At 34.6% G+C, this 20,945-nt stretch overlaps 2 non-coding genes across 2 annotated transcripts; one reads left to right on the top strand and one right to left on the bottom strand.

Annotated features, from left to right (window-relative positions):
* Positions 1 to 980: 980 nt before the first annotated feature.
* On the bottom strand, positions 981 to 1,062 carry TRNAS-AGA (transfer RNA serine (anticodon AGA)). The gene has a single exon. It is a non-coding gene; the product is annotated as a tRNA-Ser (tRNA).
* A 211-nt stretch (positions 1,063 to 1,273) lies between these two features.
* TRNAS-AGA (transfer RNA serine (anticodon AGA)) lies at positions 1,274 to 1,355 on the top strand. Its single transcript has one exon. It is a non-coding gene; the product is annotated as a tRNA-Ser (tRNA).
* The last annotated feature ends 19,590 nt before the right edge of the window (positions 1,356 to 20,945 follow it).

The raw sequence follows: 20,945 nt of genomic DNA, 5'->3' as shown, positions 1-20,945 counted from the left end.
TTCTTCGACCGACGGTTCGGTTGGCATTTCCAAATCCAGACAGGTGCGATCTGCCCTTTTAGCAGACTTTAGTTACAAAGGGTTTACAACAAAGACTTTAGTTTTACTTAAAAATACTGATATTTATATTATTCTCATCATCATGTGGTTAATTCATGCTTATACATCATTGTGGCATCCTGCATTCTGAATAACACTTAGATATTTACACATAGCTTGCTGACTGGCATTGAAGGCTATTCTAATTTATTCGTTTAGTCCCTTTTTAACAATTATTTCATGGACATTTTTGTCTTAATATATTTCAACCAGCAATCGATGTTGTCAAAGAGATGCTCTACTTTATCATCAAAGCTTGATCTTTTAAGAATATGCTCTTATGAGGATTTTTGAAAATTTAAATTATTTTCGGAGATATAGCTGTTTTAGTGACGCGACATCTAAAAACGAGACTTTTAAACGCATTTTCCGAGATGATTGATATAATATCCCAAGTTCTACTGAACCAATTTACTTGAAATTTGATGTGAGCCTTATCCATACAGCTTTCAGTAATTTCGAAGTTAAAACTATAACAAAGCTTCGATTTTTTATTTAAAAAATTCGGAAATATCAAAAATTGAAAAACGGCCGTAATTTGAAAAAAAATTGTACTTTGATACGATAGAAAAATGGACTTCCAACAAATTTCAGTTAAATCGCTTCAGTAGAACTCGAGATATTATATCAATCGTCCCGGAAAAATTAGTTTTGAGACAAATGCTATATCTCTGAAAGTAATTTAAATTTCGTCAAATCCTCTTAAGGGCATATTGTTAAATGGTTAAGCTTTGAAAACATGAATTGTTTTTTCATATATCTGGACTAAAATACTCCCTAAAATGTTGTCTCCAACGTATTTGTTTATTTACAATTCAGCAAAAATGTGTTTCAATCTGTTTTTTTGGTTCTTAGAGGAAAAAAAAAACAATAAAAAGAGACGCAGTCGGTAGGATTCGAACCTACGCTCCCAGAGGGAATCTGATTTCTAGTCAGACGCCTTAACCGCTCGGCCACGACTGCTACACACATTCGCACTTTCACCTACTAATTTTCGTTACGGGTATTCTAGTTAACATTATAAACAGTGGTGCGAGCCAAATTTAAATAATATAAAAATATTTGCTGATATTGTAAAACTATTGTTATTATTATCAACAATTAGAATTATTATTAACACTATATAATGATATGGCACGGTTTACAAGACGGCTGAAACAAACATGAGCAAGAAGCAGTCGTGGCCGAGCGGTTAAGGCGTCTGACTAGAAATCAGATTCCCTCTGGGAGCGTAGGTTCGAATCCTACCGACTGCGGTGCAACTTTTTTTTATGTTTTCTATGTGATTCTTATGTAAATCATATTTCTATAAATATTTAAATATATATTTTTAAATATATTAACGTTTATTCATTTTATTTGTCAAAATGGGTGACGAATACACTAACCTAGACCCGATACATAGGGAATAGGTAAGTGTGTGGGTTCAGTGTCAGTGTTCGGGTGTTCCGCAGGGTAGCATTCTTGGCCCATTGTTATATCTATTGTATACAGCTGACCTATCGACCTCAAGAAACATAACTGTTGCAACACATGCTGACCAGACAGCGGTTTTATCATCACACGAGGATCTTATATCAGCCATAAGAAATTTCCAACTTTTCCAAATCCTAATAAAGTCGAATTGTGATTGAAAACGTGGCGTATCAAAGCAAATAAGATAAAATCTACAAATGTGACAAGCAGGCAATGTAAACTATCTGGGAATGCAGTTCGATCGACATTTGACATGGAAAAAACATATAGTGACAAAACGCACACAGCTGTATAAGTCAATACTTAGGCCCATTTGGACATATGGTATTGAACTGTGTGGTACTACTAGAAAAATTAATATAGTTATACTCCAGAGGTTACAGAATAAAGTGTTGTGAGTCATCGTCGATGCCCCATATTACGTGTCCAACAAACTGATTCAGCGCGATATCGCCTTAGAACACATAGCAAGTGCTATTCGGAGTATTAGTGTAAAGTACTCTGAAAGACTATTAGTGCATCCCAATGCACTTGTCAAACAGTTAAATGTGCGCGATGACAGTGAAGTGCGTAGTCTCAAACGCAAACTACCATACGAACTGATTAATAGACACATAGAGTGAGATTTAATAATATCTAGAATAAGCTAGAATAGTTTTTAGAATAAGTTAGGATAGACTTTAAAATAAGTTAGAATAGTATCTAGAATAAGATTTAGAATATAAGTTGTACAGTAGATCACTTACTGAAGTGATCTTCTACATGTCGGGATAGTTATATTATATAAATGAAATCATATAATAATACTTATTGCAGATTGTTGACGTTCTAGGAGAATATTATTAATTGATGATTTGTCTGGATCATACACAAATGGCTATCACATTTAAATCCAAGATGTGTATTGGCTGGGTAATGTTAGTATATTAACGCGTTTAAATTATTTTTTTCTAGCTGGAGCAATGTGTCGTCCTGCTGAATAATGTAAGATTACCTCAGGGGCAAATTTTCACGACTATATATTGGAAAAAGCGCCTACATTGCTTTTACCTCTCGGATCTCGGATAAAACTCTGAAAATATATGTATTTTAGGGTGAAAGAAACGAAAATCTATGATAAATTGCGTCAGAATTGATAATTTTCGAGAAAAAATGCACTAAACACTTGTCATTGTATGATTTAAAAACTAAAAGATTTATCTAATAAACGTCTAATTCCACGCTCATATGCTTTATTGCATATTTTCAAAGCAGTTTATTGCATTAAAATGAGCAGGAAAGTTTACAATCAGAAAAAGGAAGCAAAACTTCATCGAGACGTGTCTATCCGAGCAGAATTTCTAATAGAAAATCCAATATGAGCACCTTCGGGTGAACAAGCGGCAGGAAAATCTCCTTAGTGTTGGACATAATCGATATATAATTCGATTATTTTACGTCTATGCCACCCGCATTATAGAAATGTATTTTATATTATATCGTTACTTGTTTTATACGACATTGACAACATTTAGTTTGGTAAATAATTAGGTATTATATATTATGGAACATATTAGAGACCCTTTTTTAATGTGTGTAAATTAATTCATGATTTTTAGTAAAAATGTTTAAGATTTTGTTATATATTTTGTTGGAAGATTTGTAAGGCCAGTTATATAACTGACTTATAAACCAATAATTTTTATCTTGGGTTAAGGTGGGAGTATCTTCCAGTACAGTTTTGTGATTTTGAGTCTGATCTGCTCTGCTTTTCGTCTAACAGTTCAAATGAAAAGTGCCCGGCCTGACACATAGATGGAGCTACTCATATGTTTTTAGATAGCTCTAACCCTCAAAAGATGCGTGTATATATTTGACGGCTGTCGGATCATTAGTTAGTGAATTAAAGTATTTTGAGCGCTTCACTTTTGTTATTTTGAAAAAAAATTATAAAAAAGAATTTGGCGTGTTAATAAAATATTGCTTTTGAATGGACAAATACAGTTGAAGCAAAAACTTGGCTTGATGCCGATGTTCCGAACAATGACCCAGGAAAATCAACCATCAAGGATTGGTATGCTAAGTTTACCCGTGGAGAAATGAGCGCCAAACACTGTGAACGCAGTGGACGTCCAAAGGAGGTTGTTACCAACGAAAACATTTAAAGAATCTACAAAACTATTTTGAATGACCGTAAATTAAAATTGAATAAAATAGCAGACACTCTAAAGATATCAACTGAATGTGTACATCATATAATTCACGAATATTTGGGTATGAGAAAGCTCTTTTTTAACAAAAAACAACGACGAGTTGATGATTTGGAGCAATGTTTGAAGATGATCAAGCGTAATAAACCCGAGTTTCTGCACCGATATGTGACAATGGATGAAACATGGCTCCATCATTTCACTCCGAAGTCCAATCGACAGTCATCCGAGTGGACTGCATACGATCAACCCTCTCCAAAGCGTGGGAAACCGTAACAGTCGACTGGCAAGGTCATTGAAAAAACGGCCGCATTTGAAGAAAAAGAAAGTGCTGCTTCACCAAGACAATGCACCGTGTCACAAGTCAGTGAAAATGATGGCAAAAATCCATGAATTGGGCTTCGAATTACTTCTTCATCTACCGTATTCTCCAGATCTGGCCCCAGCGACTATTTCCTGTTTTCAGATCTCAAAAGAATGCTTGCTGGGAAGAAATTTTTGTCCAATGAAAAGAAGATCGCCGAAACAGATACCTATTTTGAAGTAAAGAACAAATCGTACTACAAAAATAGTATCGAAAAGTTGGAGGCTCGCTATAATCAGTGTATCTTCCTTGAAGGGAATTATGTTCAACAAAAAAAAACTAATTTTGCCAAAAAAATGTGTTCTACTATAGGTAGGCCGGCGACTTTTCAATTAACCTGTTACGGTGATCTTCCTGATTTTACTTACCATCAAGATGGATACAAAACAAGAAAAAAACAGAAAGCACTTAACAAATAAATTATCAATTAAATTTATTATATTATTATATATGCGTTATATCTTATTCTAGATCAACGAGTAACTTGGAAGAAGCACACGCTCGCCAAATGGAAACAACTTGGACTTAAACTCTACCAAATGTATTGCCTTTTCGCAAATCCAAGTTATCATTAGATAAAAAGATATTATTGTATAAATCTGTACCAAAACCTATTTGGTCATATCGAATCCAACTATGGGGACCCGCTTGCAAGTCTAATATATCCATCATTCAACGGTTCCAAAATAAGGTGTTGCGTGCCATTGTTGATGCTCCGTAGTATATTTCAAATAAAGTGATACAACGCGATATTCCTCTAGAACCTATAACGAGTGTAATTCAACGTGTTTGTGTGAAGTACTTCGAAAGAGTGTCAGTGCATCCCAGTGTATCAGCCAAATATGCGAAGTGACAGTGAAGTGTATAGACTAAAACGTCTAACACCATTCGATCTGATTCTTGGACATATATAGACTTTAGAATAAGATTAATTAATTAAAATAGTAGTTTATACAGGAGATCACTTAGTGAACAAATGTTCTACATGCCCTGTATATATAATATAAACATAACAAACATTTATTGCCCTCTGGGCAACTGATTGTGTATTCACGTTTTTTAAATTTAGTTTAATTTTCGGTGATAAACTCTAATATTGATTATTTTTTACTTCTTAGCCACTTCCTTATTTTTGAAGCCGGTTCAATTACTTTTGAAAAAATATTCTTATAGGAATTTTGTTGCAAATTACAAAAACACCATTAAGAAAACCAAATATTGCTTACAAACACTTTCCCCGAATCCATACGGACCGTGAAATCTCGCTGAAACAAAAACACGCATATCACCAAGATTAATTGCCCCCCGCCCCCCCAGAATTTTTTCCAATTTTGATACCGGGTACTTTCCATTATCGATCGTCGTTCGGGCCCCCAGTTTCGTCGTGAAACAGTGGGCCTAATGGGGATTGGAAGGAACGAGAAAAAGCAAGACAAAAACCTCGACAAACGTCGACGAAACTCCTACCTGGGCCAAGAGAACATCTGCTGATCGTGTGCGTGAATTTTTCGGAACAAAGAAAAGATCGAGGCGGCGTGTGTTGTTTTGTCGGTACGTTTCAATGGTCATGTCGATGCCCTATTGGTTTCGAATCGGATCGTCACAGAACCCGTCGAGAGTTGTTATATGTTATATTTTCGGTTGGGGTTTCGTTCACCTTTTGGATGGTTACCAGAAATTGTCCGTCTCGGGATAAGACAAAATGGTGATAGTTAACGGTAAACTATTACTTAGGTTTCAATATACTATTACAACTAGGATATAACATATAGAGTATTCAATACAACAGTAAACTCACGTCATCAATGTGTTTAATGTATTGCCTACCGCAAATTGTAAATTCCTTTTAGAGTCAGACAATATTTTCCTTCTTATTTTATTCAATTAAATAAATCTGATAAGTTCGAACATTTAAACGAATCAGCCTGCAGAAGTCGTCCTGTTGTCAAACGTCTGCAACATTCTTCAAAATATTAAATATAATAACTACTGGCACACGTCCTTTTAACGCTTTGCTTGTTTTATTACTCTACTCTTATAAGAACCTCTTTTGGGCGTCCACTGCGTTCACCGTCTTCGGTGCTCATTTCACCACGTATAAACTTAGCATAATCATTGATGGTTGTTTTTCCTGGGGCAGTGTCCGGAAACTCGGCATCAAGCCAAGTTTTTGCTTCAACTGTATTTTTTCCCTTCAAAAAGCAATATTTTATCAACACGCGAAATTCCTTTTTATCCATTTTTTTAACAATAACAAAAGTTGCTTCACTCAAAATGCTATTATTCACAAATTAACGATCCAACAGGTGTGAAATTTATACACGCATCTTATGAGTGTTAAGGCTAACTAAAAAACATATGGATTTAATTTTAGTAGCGCCATCTATGTGTCAGGTCGGGGATTTTTCAATTGACCTGTTATATTTGGAAGAAAATCTACATTATTCGTACATAATAAGTTGCCACTGTGCAACCAAACAGTAAAATAATGACCTATGGAATTTAGTTATGGGGATATTTTTCAAGAAGTAATATCAACTTTATCAAAAATAAAGTTGAAAGTCGCAAAATCAAGCTGGTTATTAAATATTAGATCATTTCATATTGTCGTTAATCACGATAGTAATATTTATATCCATTCAAATCGAATGCCTTTTCCTTCGAAAATGTTACATGACAAAACTTTTTCCACGAGATGTGTTCCTCATTTCTACGTTCTTCTTCTTTCTTCATTTCTTCATTTATGACCCCACATTTTTTATATAAATTTCCGGCTTTTCTATGATTATTATAGCTCTGGTAATTTTTGCCCTACAAGACATGGCGGCAGAATAAACTGATATTTTAAAACAAATAATATCAAGAAACATGTATGGCAAAATATAAAAATAACACGTATTGAATGTGTACTGGACAATAACACAATGCACGTGTGCTATAGTTTTGTCGTGCCGTTTCGATGGCACTTATCTTATGCAACTTATTAAGCACCTAACTTAAGTAAACAACAGTAGTCTCTTTGTAATATTTACGTAAATACCTTGACTGTCTTTAATTATAGAATCTGAACAATTATAAACATATTTTTATTAAGAGTTGTAATAAAAAATCGTGCTAAAGTTTTATCGCGGTGATATATATTGGAAGAAAAGTCTTAACGGTGACTATATCAACAAATGAACATTTTACAAACATGTGTTCATTGTAGTTGTCGTAGTCTTTCATTTTATGTATTATATATTAAACCAAAAACTTATATTTTTCTTATCGCCAGACATAATTTATTAAACACACGGTTTGATATTTATATTATGAGCCCAATAATAAAAGGAGAGTGATTTCTAATGTAGTTAAAGTAGTTTTTTTAAAGTATTCCCCATGATGACCAATCTTTGTAAGATTTATGGATCCAAAGTGAACAAATATTTTTCATAACTAAATGTTTGTTTTTGAAGATGTTTCAACGACAAAATCACAAAACCAAACAAAGCCTGAGCCCTTAGACATTTTATTACAGACTTTGCGGACATATTATCCACCTAATCTAATAAAATATTATATCCATCTAAAAGAGTAACAATGCTCTCACTATTTGGTGAATATTAGTAGAATATATTTAAAAAAACGATAAAAAGCCATTCAGTATTATATCGATACACAGCCCTTTCAAGAAAAGCTGCATTTTCTACGGCCTCGTATCGATAACAATAATGTGAATCTCCTTGGTCCAATATCTAATTAATGCTCGCCATAGTAATGCTCAAAGATAACCCTATCTTATAGTAAGTCATATAATGATTTTACAATTTCATTTCACACATACCATCAATATTTTCTGATACAGCAACTGATTTTGAACGGCCTTCACGACTTTGGTCCCTGAACTAACTGCGGTCGCGAGTAAATTCGTAATAGCAACGTTTTACAATGGCGAAAGATGGAGCTTCATTACCAAAAGTCGAAGTAAGTTTATCGATACACTCTTAAACGTAACAAATCACGTAAAAAGTCGTCACACGTTCCATTCTGTTTTTCAATTTTTTCGCTGAGACGAAATGTTCCAGGCACTGTAAACAAGACAAGTTGTGGTCAAATGACAAAACGTTCTGAAGAAGATCATGACTATAAAGGTCAAACTTACAATTGGAAATGCCAAGGTTCAAAACCTAAATAGCAACCTTCGTACATTATTGAAACAAAAAAAAAACATACGTATTAAGGGAAAAGTTGTTTCCAAACAGGACATTTCGAAAACAATTCCTCGGTTCGGCCACAGAGAACAGTCATCAGAAATGTTAATCATCGAACAATACCATATAATTATTGGGAAAGTTGACGAAATATCGTTGCATTAAGAGAAACCCAGAAAACTATCGAATAAATACGGTACAATTGCGATGGCTATACCGCTAATTAGTACGATACTTTCGCCGAAAAAGAGATAAAAACGAAGGCATATTAATATTTATTCGTACTTAAAATAACACCGCAAAACAAAAAGAACGAAATTGAAAAAGGATGGAGTGAAGCAGGTGCAGTTACTACCTTCCCTCGTCGTATTGCAACAACTGTCCGCGGTGATGTCTTCACGGAAAAAGGAACATCTATTCCGGTCCCACTTAATGATGTTCAGGTGATTCGGGCAGACGGATCCATTAGAGTGTATAATTCGAACGTGTGCCTTAACGTATCAGAAAAAAAGTAGAATTGATACATGTTTTACTCATCGTCACGATCATTAAATTCTGCTAGTTTTTGGTAGTAGGCACAAAGCAAAAATTAGATCACAACATTAAGTACCACAAGTACAAGAATTTTGAGAGATATAGTGAAACAACTAATAAAAATGGATTTTAAAAACTTGATAATGTAAAAATTCAAGAGAAGAAATTAAACTGAACCGAAATGATTACCGAACCTGGCGAGGAGTAAAGTCGATTGGTCGTTCGTCAGAAGAGAGAGACTCATTTGATCGAGAGGAACGGAGACCCTTACCTAGATGCAATAACCCCCCCCCCCATAGAACACGTAGCGGTAAACAAGATCTGCAAATGGGTCTAGAGACTGGAAAATACAACTTAATAGCTCCAAATCTGTCAATGTTCATTTTGCGTTGCGGCGGAATGACAAAAACCTAATAACAGCATTTGATGGATGCCCGATTCCTCTAGCAGAATCAGCTAAAAACCTCGGAATATATCTCGATGGTAGATTAAATTGGAAACATCATGTTAGACAAAAAGCATAGCAGATTAGACTCCAAGTCAAGCAACTGTACTGGTTAGTCGGCAGATACTCTCAGTCTGTCCTAAAATTGGTTGGTTTATCAAAGTTATTAAGAGATTGGTTTATCAGTTAATCATAAAGCCAGTCTGAACCTATTGGGTGCAAACATGGATTTGCACTAAAACATCAAACCAACTAGTAATCCAACGCAACCAAAACAAAGTTCTACGGTTAATTACCAATTTCTAATGCTATGTAACCAACGAAGAGCTGCACGAAGACTTCGAATTCAAATGGATATACGAAGTGATTGTCCTCAAACATGAAATAAGGTTGCTAAATCACAGTAACGTGCAAGCAATGCAGGTACTGGATAACACACAGGAAATCAGAAGAATAAAGCGAACCAAACCACACGAATTTCTTTAGGTCATAAGTGTATTCTTAACTTTAGTTTAAGAGTTTAGTTTTATTTTAATTTGGGAAATATATACTGATGTATTTAATCTCGTACTCGCTTTGCTTGTCCGTTAATGCTAGTACAACAGAATGCAGTAATAAATTAATTTGTAAATTAAATATTACATATTTGTGACTTCTGGCTCTACCATCACCACAATTTCTGTTCTACTTTTGTTCATAAGTAGCATATTTTATCTGTTTAAGACAATCTGTAAAAATAGAACAAATATATAGAATAGTCAACCAAATTAACAAAAATTTAAACGATAAAAAATATTGCTCCGTTGCATTTCTCTGAAATCCTACCTCACAAGACCGACATTTTATTGTCAAACAGGGTGACGAATACATTGACCTACACCCAATATATTCGAGTGTTCCACAGGGTAGTGTTCTTGGCCTATTGTTTTATATATTGTATATAGCTGACCTACCGACCGCAACACTACTGCAGAAACACTACTGTTGCAACATATGCTAACGATATATCATCACACGAAGATCCAATATTAGCCACAAGAAACCTCCAACTTCATCTTAACAAAGTCGAATTGTGGTTGAAAACGTGGCGTATAAAAGCAAATAAGATAAAATATATCCATATGACATTCACTTCCTGACTTCCTTTGTAGAAGAACATGTCCCTCAGTAAAACTGAATAATCATTAACTTCCACAAACAGATAACGTTAAATATCTGGTAATGCATATCGATCGACGTTTGATATGGAAAGACATATTGTGACAAAACGTAAACAGCTTGGGGTTAAACTAAACCAAATGTACTGGCTGATAGGACGTAAATCTAAATTATCATTAGATAACAAGGTTTTACAGTATAAGTCAATGCTTAGGCCCATCTGGACCTATGCTATTGAATTGTGAGGTACTATTAGCAAATCTAACATATATATCCCCCAGAGGTTCTAAAATAAAGTGTTGCGAGTCATCGTCGATGCCCCACATTGCGTGTTCAACAAACTCATAACGAGTGTGATTCGGAGTATTGGTGCGAAGTACTCTGAAAGACTATTAGTGCATCCGAATACACTAGCCCAAGAGTTAAATGTGCGCGATGACAGTGAAGTGCGTAGGCTCAAACGCAAACTACCATACAAACGGATTAATAGATACATAGAGTGAGATGTAATAATCTCTAGAATAAGCTAGAATAGTTTTTAGAATAAGTTAGAATAGGCTTTAAAATAACTTACAAAAAGAATAGTATTTAGAATAAGATTTAGATTACAAATTGTACAGTAGATCACTTACTGAAGTGATCAGCTACATATAATAATACTTATTGCCCACGGGCAGATTGTTGACGCTCTAGGAGACTAATAAAAAAAGAGTTTCTAAAGAGAGTTGTAGATATTCTGGTCAATCAGTAATATCGACATTTCTTTCTAGGTATTTATACAGTTATATATTCTATAATTTAACTAATAAATACTGACCGGTTAAGTATGATACAAGTGCAACGTATATATGCATTTCGACGTCACGGTAATTATAAGCGACTATCATTATCAAAACAGTGATTCGTATAATAACAAAGCACAAAACCGCCCATCTAAAAATAGAAACGTTCCGTATCCGGCAATTACCGAACCTGGCGAGGAGTAAAGTCGGTCGGTGGTTCGTCGGAAGAGACCCTTTTGATCGAGAGAGAGACCCTTGGCGAAAAACCTAGACGCAACCCCCCTCCCCCCTATAGAACACGGATCTACTCGACAAAGAGATTACCGCGTGCTCGAGCTAATAATTTATTAGGGGGTCGCCCTTTTTGTTGAGCCGGGCCATCATCCGCCGCCCGTTTCCTCGAACCGTAGAGGCCCCGGGTCCGGCCACGTATAGGCCCAGCCGGATACGTCCAGGAATGTATTCCCGAAACGCAAAACATTTTTCCTGTCGCCCTTTGTGCCGAACGATCCCCCAATCTAAATCTAACAGGTACGGCGATTCGTGTTCTCGGTTTCTTGTGACTGCTCCTAACGGCGAGATTGATTTGTCTATTGGCTACGTTTACACCGCACGTCCACATATGTGTGTCGTATTCGGTTTCACCGAAAACCGATTTTAACCACTTATAATGGCAAATTTGTGACAAAACACTTTCAACAACAGCAAATTTTAATCTATGCAAAAACATATGTCAAAATTTCTGCAGATTTCCAAACAATATGAAAGAAACAGCATACAATAGGCCAGATGACTATTTTCGATACTTTTGATACTAAAAGTCTCCAAATCTGCGCGTAACGTAGTTGTTTTGGTTGCACTGTATGGTTTGTAAAGGCACATGTCTTATTTATACACTATTTTAATAATTATGCGTTATAATTGCAACATAATTGAAACCTGCTAATATAGTTCTAATTCTGTCATATATTCACAGCAATAATATCATTCTAGTGTAATAGTGGAATAATATTGTTCCAAAATTTGAAGATCATGAATATTTGAATCATGATGTGAAGGAAGTTTAAAAACTGACATGATTAAAATATTCATGGGTAGATGCTGTATTCACTAGAAGAATTTTGTGCACCGGCAAATGAGGAGATATGAGGAGTAATTCTATGTTACCAGAACCAAAACTATTACAACTCAATCTTAAATCAATATTAATAATATGTTTTTGAGAATGTAAAGATGACTGTTGCCCTTATCGAAGATAATTTCGAAAATATAAGTCAATTGAAAAGTCCCCGGCCTACCAAAGTAAACATATTTTTTTACAAAATTAGTTTTTTTTATTCAACATAATTCCCTTCAACGGCTATATACTAATTATAGTGACCCTCCAACTTTGCGATACCATTTTTGTAGTACGATTTGTTATTTGCTTCAAAATAGGCCTAAGTTTCGGCGATCACCTCTTCATTCGACGAAAATTTCTTCCCAGTGAGCATTATTTTGAGATCTGAGAACAGGAAATAGTCGCTGGGGGGCCAGATCTGGAGAATACGGTGGATGAGGAAGCAATTCGAAGCCCAATTCATGGATTTTTGACACGGTGCATTGTCTTGGTGAAGCAGCACTTTCTTTTTCTTCAAATGCGGCTGTTTTTCGGCGATTTCGTCCTTCAAGCGGTCCAATGTAATAGTCGCTGTTGATGGGCCTTCCTTTTTCAAGGTAGTCAAAGAAAATTATTCCATGTGCATCCCAAAATACAGACGACATAACCTTGCCAGCCGACTGTTGCGTTTTCGCACGCTTTGGAGCGGGTTAATCGTATAAAGTCCACTGGGATGACTGTCGATTGGACTTCGGAGTGAAATGATGTAGCCATGTTTCATCCGTTGTCACATATCGACGCAAAAACTCGGGTTTATTACGCTTGATCATCTTCAAACACTGCTCCGAATCATGAACTCGTCGTTGTTTTTGTTCAAAAGTGAGCTCGCGCGGCACCCACTTTGCACAGAGCCTTCTCATACCCAAATATTTGTGAATGATATGATGTACACGTTCAGTTGATATCTTTAGAATGTCTGCTATTTCATTCAATTTCAATTTACGGTCATTCAAAATAACTTTGCGGATTTTTTAATGTTTTCGTCAAAACAAGCATACAAATCTTTGATTGGAAAAAATATGTGGATTTAATTCTAGTAGAGCCATCTATGTATCAGGCCGGGAAAAGTGGATATATTTTTGTCCAAATTACGGAACAAACAACTATTATAACAGTTTAATATATTCAGTTCTTGAAGCTATTCAATCCTACTTGTATGTAAACCAAGATATTCACATAAAATTGTAGATGTCATGTTTTGACAAAGTTCAACTAGTTACAAATGCGATAATAATAGAAAGAGAAGTTAAACAAGCCGGACAAACTGATAAAATTCGTATCTGTTTGAAGAAGTAGACGAAACAAACCTAGCCACCTAACAATACACGATTTTTCATATTCAGCCACACGCAGACACATTCACCTACTTCCAAGAAACGTTTGCATGAATAGTATCGAGATTCATTTGAGCCACAATCGATGGTATGCGGGTACCTGATCCTATCTCAATCCAATTGATAGATCTTTTTTCTTCGAGGCAGAGAGAAAAAAAAACCACACAATTCGGCGGCACTTTGGCCCATTTTCTAAGAAAGTAACGAGAATTTTTTGATTCCAAGAATGTGGCGACCATGAATGAGCTACAGGTATTCCTTAAAACCAAATAAAAGAGATCAGAAGGGAGTCTATTTTAATTTTAGACCGTTAGAGATAAGTAAACATAGTTTCTTCAGTTTACATATTTTCCCACACACACACAAAAGAAAAAAAACCTTCACAAATTATTAACTCCAGTGTTAGGGAACTAAAGAGTATTTCAATTCAAATACAATATTTATAGAGACGATAAAGTTAGTTATTAATTAAAATATGAGTTTTGTGTACCCAAAAATTTAAAATATAACATTTCTCTAAATATTGATTACTTAACTCATACCACTATGTCAATCATCACCTCAAATAGTAATAACATCACTAAAAATCAAAAATAAAAGTGTACCAATGTGTAAAAATGTAGAAGTACAATACGATGATAAGCTACAATTAGTAGAAATAAACAAATCCAGTTTACTAATGATGTTTTGTTAAACACCGTAGTCTTTTATCTGTATAGTAATCTTACTATGACTACATTTGTTGATTACACTGTAATACTTGTAGAGAGATTGGGGACAATAGCGAAGAACCAACCAGAAAACTGTAACACATAACTAATAATATAAATAAGTGCACCTAAATATGGAGAATAAAAGTTAACGAGAGTAAATTAGCGCATATTGTTCACGTTCAAACAAACTATCCATATACCAATAAATATGAATAATACTATTATCCCCCACAGTGACAATGATAAGGACTTTCGGATGAATCTTGATGCAAAACTTCCGTTGGAAAGAACATATTAAAAAATAAGAAAAAAATGTATTGGCTATTTGAATGATAATCTAAATTATCCGTACATAACAAGTTGTTGCCGCACAAGCCAATACTAAACATATGTGGACCTATGGATTTCAGTTATGGGGATGCAATCATCGTGTTGACATATATATTTAATGCCTGTTTAAGGCTGAAGCATGTCCCGGAATGCTTTAAGGTGGCACAAATAATTATGCTCAAAAAACCTGACAAACCTGCAGAACAAATCGAATCTTATAGGCCTATTTCGCTACTACCTGCAATATCAAAGCTATTTGAGAAACTAATATTCAAACGTGTTAAACGTTTGGTAACAATACCAGATTTCCAGTTTGGTTTTCGAAATCACCATTCAACAATCGATCAAGTACACAGAGTGACTGCGGCTATTGAAAGAGCGTTTGAGGAAAAGAAATACTGCTTGCAATATTCCTGGATGTCTCACAAGCTTTTGATCGGGTTTGGTATTTCGGATTAATCTGTAAAATGAGCAAATTGTTACCGCGTAACTATTGTCAATTGCTGGAGTCATATTTATTTGGAAGAAAATTTAGAGTATCGTACGAAATGGCGTTCTCGAGATTTAAAAATATCTCGGTTGGAGTTCCACAACGTAGCGTCTTAAGACCTCTTCTGTATCTGCTCTACACTGCTGACATTCCAACAACAAAAGAAATATTTCTTGGAACCTTTGCTGACGATACAATTATTATGGCAAAAGATATATCTCTGCCCAGGGCAATAGAAAAAGTGCAAGTGGCAGTCAACAAAATCTACAAATGGACGAAAGATTGGAAAATTCAACTTAATTGCTCCAAATCTGTCCACGTTAAATTTGTATTGAGGCGAAATAATAAAAACTTAATTATACCACTCAATGGATGCCTGATTCCTCAAGCAGAATCAGCTAAATACCTTGGAATCCATCTTGACGAGAGATTAAATTGGAAGCATCACGTTAGACAAAAAGCAAAACACATTAGAACCAAAATAAAACAACTATACTGGTTAGTCGGAAGATACTCTCAACTTGATCTAAAATCAAAGAGGTTGATCTATAATACAATTATATAGCCAATTTGGGCCCACGGGGTGCAAATATGGGGTTGCACTAAAAATTCAAATCAACTAGTCATCCAACGCTGTCAAAACAAGGTTCTTCGATTGATTACCAATGCCTATCGCTATGTAACCAACGAAGAACTGTACGATGACCTGGAAATCAAATGGATTTGCGAAGTTATCCAAGATTTCCCCTTGAAACACGAAAGAAGATTACTAAATCATACTAACGTGGAAGCAATACAACTGCTGAACAGCAAGATATTAGGAGATTGAAGCGAACAAAACCATACGAACTTGTATAAAGTGTAAACATTTAGTGTAAACTATAGCTATAAGTTAATAATTAATAAAAAATTATAATTTTATAATTGAGGAATACATATTGATGTATTTTCTCGCACTCGTCTTGCTTGTTAATTAATCCAAGTACATAAGAAAATTAGTAATAAATTAATTGTAAATTAAGATTGTACTAAGCGTATCTAATAAAGATATTATAAAAAAAAGTTATGGGGATGTTCTGTGAGAAGTAATATCAACATAGTACAAGTACTTCACAACAAAGTCCTGATTAAAGTATTGTGGACTATAAGAACACTTCCTTACAGTGAAGAGTTACAAGAATCAGACAGAAGACCTAATTTTCGTGTTAAGCACTGAAGTGCTGCAGCCCTTGGATAACACTTAACCAGTGTGGCCTAGCTGTGTAGCGAAGTGAGCTAAACGGTAAAACACTGAAAAGTATTACTAATTTTTCTTTTATTATTAAAGATTAAGAAAGTAAAAACGAATCTTTCTATATAAAAACCTAGTTTTAACTCACTGTAGAGACCAATTATGAGATAATCAGCAACGACTAGTAGCAACATATTCATAAATAATTTTAAAAAGCTATTAAACTACAGCTAAATAGCTGTAGGTATATCCTACAATTAATAGAAGGAAAAACATGATAAAAAAATGCTATAAAATATAAAACAAGAGATTTGACCAGCAAAGGAAACGACAGGAAGGGTAATATGTGAGATCGAAGTACTAATAAAGAAAAAATAGCAATTTTAACCTGCGCAAAAAGCTCAAATAAGCTTGGAAACAAATACTCATGGGCTCCTATTCGGCACTAATCAGCTTCAACTAAGCAAACACCATATATTGGACAAGATATAACAAAAGAACAAGAGATATTGGATTCGTGGCCAGTTCTGCTGAGGCATGGTTGTCAATGTATGTTTATAAATGTCAATAATGTAAGGCTGCAAAATCCGACAAAGTCCTAGTTACGCCAGTAACTAGGCTGGGTAAGACTGGATGTCTTTTGGGATGATGCCTATGCCCGTACTCACTACTGACCAAAGTTTGCAATTCTTTTTTAGTTGGACAAATATTTAAGAGGAACGAGATTATAGTCAGATAAAGGGTATACAGTTGGAAAATGTTAATCTGTAGAAGGAATGTGTAAACAGAAATAATAATAATTAAAACGTCGTATCAGTGTATTTGTTATCAATAATTGTAGTTTAACTCTGATGAAATATATGTACACTGTACTTAAATCATTATGAGTGTTGTTAATATTGATTATTAGAAAACTAAAACATCTAAAAAGTTTCTTTCTCATTCCTGTGTATTCGATATTTGAATAACTGTTGACAACTATTAGATATTGCGCGTCAGATGACACTTTTGTAAACTAACCTTGCTGAATAGTATGCAAGTAATGTGGCAATAGTAGCAATAACATTGTTTTCGATGCTTATCGTCTATCAACTTTGTTTTAAATATAGAAACACAAAAAGAAACTTCTTAATTTTAATATTAAAAAACAATTTTTATTTGTAAATGTTTGTCGCGATTTCATACACTATGTTATGCTATACAGTTAAATTTGTTTATTCAACTTTTAGAACAGTGAAGCTTAAAGCATTGAACAATTATTTTGAGAATAATTGATAATTAATATAATATCAACGAAACTAAACTAAAAAAATATTAGGAAAAGTAAAATTAGGATTATAAGAACATAACAGGTCGATTGAAAAGTCCCCGGCCTACCACAGTAAAACAAATTTTTTTGGCAACATCAGTTTTTTTATTCAACATTATTCCCTTCAAGATCCTCCAACTTTTCGATACCATTTTTGTAGTACGATTTGTCCTTTTCAAAATAGGCCTCAATTTCGGCGATCATCTCTTCATTCGACGAAAATCTCTTTCCAGCAAGCATTCTTTTGAGATCTGAGAACAAGAAATAGTCGTTGTGGGCCACATCTGGATAATACGGTGAATGAGGAAGCAAATCATGGATTTTTGCCATCGTTTTCACTGACTTGTGACATTGTCTTGGTGAAGCAGCACTTTCTTTTTCTTCAAATACGGCCGTTTTTCGGCGATTTCGTCCTTCAAACGGTCCAATAAAGCTATGTACTAGTCGCTGTTGATGGTCCTTCCTTTTTCAAGGTAGTCAATGAAAATTATTCACTGCACATCCCAAAATAGAAACGCCATAAACTTGCCAGCCGACTGTTGTGTTTTCCCACGTTTTGGAGCGGGTTCATCGTGTGCAGTCCACTCGGATGACTGTTAATTGGACTTCGGAGTGAAATGATGGAGCCATGTTTAATTCATTGTCATATATAGACGCAAAAACTCGGGTTTATTAGCTTGATCATCTTCAAACACTGCTCCGAATCATCAACTCGTCGTTGTTTTTGGTCAAAAGTAAGCTCGCGCGGCACCCACTTTGCACAGCTTTCTCATATCCAAATATTCGTGAATGATGTGATGTACACGTTCAGTTGATATCTTTAGAGTGTCTGCTATTTCATTCAATTTCAATTTACGGTCATTCAAAATAATTTTGTGGATTTTTTAAATGTTTTCGTCGGTAACAACCTCTTTTGGGCGTCCACTGCGTTCACCGTCTTTGGTGCTCATTTCACCACGTCTAAACTTAGCATACTAAGCCTTGATGGTTGTATTTTTTTCCTTCAAAAAGCAATATATTATCAACACTCGAAATTCCTTTTTATCCATTTTTTTCACAATACCAAAAGTTGCTTCACTCAAAATGCTATAATTCACAAGCTAATGATCCGACAGCTGTCAAATTTATATAAGCATCTTTTGAGGGTTAGGGCTAACTAAAAAACATATGGATTTAATTCTAGTAGCCATCTATGCCATCTATCCATCCAGCCATCTATGAACCGATTATGAGAGATTGACTCAGGTTATGCTATCTTGATATTGACTAATTGAATTAATTTAAAAATGAACTTAATTGAGATTTAATTCAATTTTAACCTGATATCAATTTATTTATCGATAAACCTATTCATAATTTTAATATAATTGTTTTTGTTGTTGTTATCAGACTGATGACGCTGACGGGTAGTAACTAACGTTGTTGAAATGTATTCGACTATATTATTAGTTATTCAAATATTTTCAACTATTTTCAAACGCCAATTATGAAAAATATGGAGATAAACAGGGTTTATTTACATCTGGGGAATGTGTAAAATGTTATGCCTCATAATCTAACTTATATATGACAATTGGTACAATTGTTATATTTACCACATATTATTTATATTATTCTGATGGTGATCGTAATTTTTTGTGTAGTTTCCATCAATTTGTGATATAGTGATGTTTTTCAGTGAAAACCCATTTAAGCAATGAGAAATTTAACACTACAAATTTAATACTGTAAAGAGCACTAGTGTTGACTGACTCGTACGATATTAAATATACCTTTTAAATAAATATTAATATTGTTGAACCAAACAGTGGCTTGATAAACGTTCTGGAGACTCATCACATGAGGGTTGCTACTTATATTATGAATAAAATAATACACTTGTGCATGCGCTTGAACTAATCTTCGTAACACTATTTCTAATATGATTGGGAAACTGCTAAATCCTAGTTTGTAAATATATCAACTGAGAATAACGGGCCCTCAATTTATTCTTGATAAAAAGCAAGTTGGTGTCATATCACGACTGTACGCAGGATGATACATTATTGATAGGATGATATCAATGACGACTACGTTGCTCTAACAGCACGGTTGCCATATGTCCAGTTAATTCAAAGAAACAGGCGATCACTTAGTTTGAAGTGCTTCGCGCCTGAATCATTTTTGTTAGGTTTGACTTACTTTGAAAGATCCATATAGTGGATCGTTCAAACGTACGCATAGATCCAAATTCATCAATTGGGTAGTGAATAGTGGAATATAGAATATAAGTGATATTAACATAATAGAAATATTTCAGAATAAAGTGTTGAGAAGTATTGTGGATGCGCCCAGATATTGTAAAAACTATACTTGTACTGAGACCTTCGGATTTTAACTGTCATTGTGGAAGTTAATGGCAAAAAGATCCGCAACAAAACATGACGAAAGACTTCCTTCCCATATTAACTGCGTGTGTGCTTCATAGATAACACTAAACTAGGACGCAGACTCAAGAGAACCAAATCGTGTGATTTGTAGTGAAGTGTACTAAATGATAAAAACACTGAACATGCTACTAAATTTTCTTTTATTGAAGGCTAAGTAAGGAACAATGAGTCTTCCTAGATAAGTACCTAGTTTTAAGACAATGCAGAGACAAATTGTATGGTAAGTTAGTCGGCAATGACCAACAATATTATAATAATGAACAAATAAAAACTTAGATCAACACTTAGATCATAACATCACTTAGATCACACATAAGATCACTACTGTATCTGTTGTACACTGCTGATATCCCAACAACATAAGGAACAGTACCTGGAATATATGTCGACGATACATTTATCATGACAGAAGATATATATCGGCCTAAGGCTGTAGAAAAAGTTTAAGTGGCAGTCTGTTGACTGAGATTTAGACAAATGGACGTCGCGGAAAAATGCTAAAAACCTAAAAAATATCACATGACGGATGCTCGATTCCTCAAGCAGATATCTCTGCATCCATCTTGATGGTAAGTTAAATTGGAAATACCATGTTAGACAATAAGCAGAGCACCAAAATCAACGAGTTACATTGGTACATCAGTCAATAATAAAGCCAATTTAGGCCCATAGGGTTGTACTAAAACACCAAACCAACTAGTAATCCAATGCTA

Source organism: Rhynchophorus ferrugineus, unplaced genomic scaffold (assembly GCF_030347505.1).
Source record: "Rhynchophorus ferrugineus isolate W39M unplaced genomic scaffold, kcgeb_rfMv2 rfM10, whole genome shotgun sequence".
Classification (NCBI taxonomy): Eukaryota; Metazoa; Arthropoda; class Insecta; order Coleoptera; family Curculionidae; genus Rhynchophorus; species Rhynchophorus ferrugineus.
This window is presented reverse-complemented; position numbering and strand designations above follow the sequence as displayed.